Source organism: Drosophila rhopaloa, unplaced genomic scaffold (assembly GCF_018152115.1).
Source record: "Drosophila rhopaloa isolate 14029-0021.01 unplaced genomic scaffold, ASM1815211v1 contig_181, whole genome shotgun sequence".
In the NCBI taxonomy this organism is placed as follows: Eukaryota; Metazoa; Arthropoda; class Insecta; order Diptera; family Drosophilidae; genus Drosophila; species Drosophila rhopaloa.
Genome location: NW_025335063.1, coordinates 131,295 through 137,113, shown reverse-complemented (window position 1 = coordinate 137,113; position 5,819 = coordinate 131,295).

The following is a 5,819-nucleotide window of genomic DNA, read 5'->3' as shown; positions in this document are numbered from 1 at the left end:
CCTCCTGCTACCATCAGTATGTAGCCGCTGTATGACTTCCGATCAGATGATTCTGATCCCCAGTCCGCATCTGTATAACAAATAAGATTCTTTAAATTAGTTCGAAATTTAGTTATACCTTTAGGAACGCCTTTTAAATATCTAAGTACTCGCTTAGCAGCTGTAACGTGTTCCTTATGCGGATGGTTATTGAACTGTGACAATCTTGATACCGTTTGGGTAATGTCTGGCCTCGATACCATTGACAAATAGTTGAGAGCGCCCATTAACGACTGATATTTGGTGATATCCTCTTGCTGACTACAATTTTCGTTCGTGCATTTTTCCAAAATCGTCCCCATTGCAAACGGTGTGGGTGCTGGCTTACACTGCTCCATATCCCATTCCACTAATAAATTTAGTACATATCGATGCTGATGAATGGATATGTCTCCTTGTAGTCCGACTCGGTTAATTTCTAGTCCCAAATAATAATTTACAGGTCCTCGGTCAACTACCTCAATATGATCCTTCAATCCCTTTATAATCGCCGCCATTCTCTTGTGATTCGAACATGCCACAAGCATATCATCGACATATAGGGCAATTATATTGATATCGCCATCTGTTTTTCGATCAATGTATACACAGCTATCTGTCAAGCACTGCTGGAACCCAATATCGGCCAAAATCTCAGATATTTTTATATTCCACTCGTGTCCTGCCTGCTTAAGACCATATATCGATTTCTTCAGCTTACATATAGCATTCGGTCTTGCTTCATCGACAAATATCTCCGGCTGTCGCATGTATACATCTTCTTGTAGGCTTCCATTCAAATACGCCGCCACGATATCAATGTGATTCACATATAGATTCAAATTCGCTGCCATTGCGAGTATTAATCGTATAGTCGGATATCTGACTACAGGCGCGTAAGTGTTTGTGTAATCAATATTTCTCCGTTGACCACATCCTTGCGCTACAAGTCGGGCTTTGTGCTTTTCAATACTGCCATCGGGATTGTGTTTCGTTGAAAATACCCATTTGCATCCTAAAGCATTGAATTTCTTATTCATGTCCACAAGCTCCCAAGTTCCATTTCTTAAAAGACTTTGATATTCAATGTCCATTGCCTTTCGCCATTCATTTTTGTACTTGCCATTTAAGGCCTCTGAAACCGTCCTTGGATCCGAACTGTTGATCTCCAGTAGATTTGCGGTGGCTGGAACAATGTAAACTTTCCGTGGCCGTCCTGGCTCACCTGTACGCAGGATTCGAGGTCGCCCTCGTTTCCTCGTTCTTGGTAAAACTACTTCTTCCTCGCTTTCTACTTGTGGATTCGGGTCCTCCTCCTGAGTTGTTCCTTCCTGCGGATTTCGATCTTCCTGCGGATTTCCATCATCCTGCGGACTTCCATCATCCTGCGGATTTCGATCTTCCTGCGGACTTCCATCATCCTGCGGATTTCTGCATGTGTTGTCGCGGTTATTGACCTCCGTATTTGGCTCTTGTCTGGTGTCAACTCCGCCTTCTGAAGTACTGCTCATATCGAAGAAGTAGGGACCATCTAAATTGGTACCTTGTCCTCTCGCGTCATCCTCCCGACCAATGGAAAACGATTTCTCCAGGAAGACAACATCTCTGGACACGACGATACGTCTTTTGTGGACATCGTAGAGCCTGTATGCCTTGGACTGCTCTGAATATCCTACAAAAATAAGTTTTAGACCTTTTGCTTCAAACTTTCCTTTACCTGGCTGCTTGTTTAGGCTGATACTATCACACCCAAACGTTTTGAAATGTTTGACACATGGTTTCCGATTGAACCAACATTCATATGGAGTCCTGTCTTCCAGCTTCTTGGTACTAGTTCGATTACGTACATAAGTAGACGTATTAATGGCCTCGGCCCACAGGAATTGTGGTAGAATCGCCGCTTCCAGCATACACCTCGCCATCTCGACTAAAGTTCGGTTGGCCCTTTCAGCTACTCCATTCTGCTGGGGTGTATAGCTCACTGTAGTTTGATGAATTATTCCTCTTTTACGTAGAAACTCTTTAAATTCCGTATTCACGTATTCCCGACCGTTATCGCTACGCATACGTTTTACTTTGCATCCGGTTTGTCGCTCCGTCTGAGCCAAAAAATCCTTGAAAGCACTGAACGCTTCCAATTTCCTTCGCAAAAAATAAGTCCACACATATCTCGTATAATCGTCAATAAACGTTATTAGATAGATCGCTCCAGATATTGAAGACACACGCATAGGACCGCAAATATCCGTATGTATTAGTTCAAGTTTATTTGTTGTGTATATATCTTCTAACCGATCGAATGGTTTTCTAGTTATTTTACATGTCGCACATGTTACACAATCAAAATCTCTTGGATTAGTCAATACCAATCCTCGAACTATATTTTTGCTTGAAAGTTCTCGTAAAGCTCCCACGTTCAGGTGTCCAAATCTGCCATGCCATATTTTCAGCTTGGATTGTGCCGCTCCTTGCGCACTGTAAAGCGTTTGTTTACATTTACTCGAAACCTTGGCCATAAAGATTCCAACATCTAAGTTCGCTTCGAACAATTTCTGATTTTTCTTGTTAACCACGCAAGCCACTTTATTTGTAAATTTTACTGAATATCCAAAGCTAATTATTTTACCAACTGATAAAAAATTGTGGTTCAGTTCCGGGACAAATAATACTTCGCGTAGCAAGATCTCACAGCAGAACTGTGATTTTATTTGTACATCTCCTACGCCTCGCGCTTTAACAATATCGCCTGATGCCATCGTAATGCTCTCATTGCTCTCTCTCAGATTCAGGAAATACGATTGTTCTCTGCACATGTGAGATGAAGCGCCGCTATCCAATATCCAACAGTTATCGTCGTTTCTAGACTTTCCGTTGTACGCACTCATAGCTGTGTTTGCTTCACGTTTCTCAATTTTACACTGTGCTCTCATGTGACCACGTTTACCACAAGCAAAACACTTTATGTTTCGTTTTCGATCGTATTCTGTTTTCGGAAACCTTTTTGTTCCCTTCGCTGACAGTACTTGTTCCGTTCCGTTATCTTTTTCAATCCCTCTATCGTCTCTTCTGGATTCCTCTTCCAATATTTTGACCTTCAATTGACTTAGGGTCGGTAGCTGGTCCCTGCATTCCATTGCAACAACAAAATTATCCATGTCGTCCGGCAAACTACACAGCAGCAAAATTGAAAGTAACTCATCTGGAACTTGTACGTCAATCTCGTTTAAATTCTGCGCAATCGTACAAAATTTAGTAACTTGGGGGGTGATTCTTTCAAAACTTTTGATTTGAAACTTAATCAATTGCTTAAACAAACTGACTTTTCTGGCGGGTCCATGTGCAAAATATATATCTTTTAACCTATTCCATGCTTCCCGTGAGGTTGCACAGGTTCTGATATGAATCAGCTCACTTGGCTTCACACACATGATTATTGTGGCAAGAGCCTTCTCATCATTTCTTGGCCATAGCAGTTGATCAGTCGCGCTCATTGTCGGCTCTATTTTTCCAATTACATACTTCCACATATCGGATGTAACCAATAGACTTTTCATTTGAAGAGACCAACTTTCGTAGTTGTCGCCTGACAATTTTTCAATGTTCATCATTCCGTGAGACATTCCGGCGTTGTGACTGTACACTCTTTCTCTGAATGGATTTTCGACCAACGAAAAAACAATTAAAGACACTACCGCAATCCAGGGTACCGTGCCGACGTAACACTCAATTAAAAACGATTATAAGTTAACAGGGTTCTGGGCCCATAACCTTTGTGAGAGAATGAATTTCTACTACAATAGTAACTCCAGTGTAACCGCGTGATGATAGCTTATACCGAATAAGAGAACAACGTCTGTTCAGTTTAGAGTCATTTAATACAGTGAGTCAGATCTCGCTTAAAGAACTATAACAAAGTATAACAAGGAAAAAAGCTCAATCAGCTGTTATATATTCAAGTTGCTCTAAAACTAAACATGGGATGTTCTTACACCAGCCGTTTGAATTTGTGGGGTTGAGCTTTCGTTGAAGGAAGCGAAATATAACAGTCTTTAAAGCCTTTATAGCAAATCAGGTTTTTTTCTTTATCTATTAGATATCGCTGATATTTAAATGAAACAACAAATTTTTAGATAGAATCATTAATTTACTTTGTCCAAAAATAAATATTTAATAAGCAAAATAAAGAAAATCGAATGTTAAGATTGGTCAAATAATTCGACTTTTATTTGAGTAGCTATAACTATAAACAATTATTATTGCTTTTTTGAATTACGCTTGCTGATCGAAACCAACAGCGAAAAAAATCAAAAGTAGCAAAAAGTTGAATGCATCGATTTTCACAACTGTGACTTAAATTCGCACATATGCATTTGCTGATTCTGAATTATAATTTCCAATGAATACACCATCTCTTATTTCCTGGTAAGGTGTTAGAATTTATATTTAATGTGAGTTTTCGTATTACTTCGCAACGTGACGGTATAACTATATCTATAAAAAAATGGCTACTGGAATGGATTGCTGAAAGTTATTTGGTCTTAAAATGAAAAAGTCGCTTTCGGCAGTGAAATCTAGTAAACACTTGCAATTTTTTTATGAAGTCTATTCCTATTATTCCGTCTCCGGGTAACTGGTATAATGAAATTATCTGCTCTTAATTCGAGATATGCTAAGCCTAGTGAGCTTATTGATCCTTTACCAATTCCTGTGATTTGTGTAATATTGTTTTGATTAACTTCTAAAAATGTATCAGAAGATTCTTTTATGTCTGATATACCAGCTCATGTGTCTATACAAATGTAAAATTCCTAAAAATATTGAGAATAAGATTGATGGTGTGAACCGCTGTTAATAATTTTGGCTACTTAAGGGTACTTGCTGTTTTTCCGACGAGCTTTCAGCTTGGCGAACACTGTTAGTTTGCCTGTTGTTGAATGAGTTATTGTTGTTGTAGTTAGTTTGGTTGCTTCCGTTTGACAGTTGTTTTATCTATAATTTCCACGCCCTCTTCCATAATTATGGTTGTTTTTTTGGCATTATAGTGATTTTTAATTCTATTGTTATTATTATTTTAACCACGATAATTGCCTCTACCGCGATAGTAACCTCTATTGTAACCACCGCGATTGTGAGTACAAAATGGAGCTTGCGCTTGATGATGGCATTGTTCTAAATGTACCTGCTCCCAGAATAGTTTTAAGTTTACAATGTTCACAAGTTTTAATCATGACACTTATTGCTTCTTTAGTGCTGAATTTGTCAGCGTGTTCGGCTTGTAATTTCCGTAAATTATCGATTGACTTTGTAAATTGCGTGGCCGTTTTGCCTTTTTGGTAAACATTTGCCATTTTTGTTTTTAATACGTCTGATATTTTACCAACAATTGTGTTCTGCAATTTTTATACCCTTGCAGAGGGTATTATAATTTTGGTCAGAAGTTTGTAACGCAGTGAAGGAGACGTTTCCGACCCTATAAAGTATATATATTCTTGATCAGGATCAATAGGGGAGTCGATATAGCCATGTCCGTCTGTCCGTCTGTCCGTCTGTCCGTCCGTCCGTCTGTCCGTCTGTCCGTCTGTTTCAATACCGTTTGCGAGCTCAGTTTAAAAGCTAGCGATCTGAAACTTTCACAGTCGTCCTAAAACAAGTGTACGCAGATCAAGTTTGAAAACCGCCCCGATCGGATGTCTATATCCTATAGCTCCCATAGGAACAATCGGATATAACTTGCAAGAATGGAAGATATTTCACGCAGTGTAAAAGCTATTGACATAAATCTTTCCAAATCTTATTTTTTT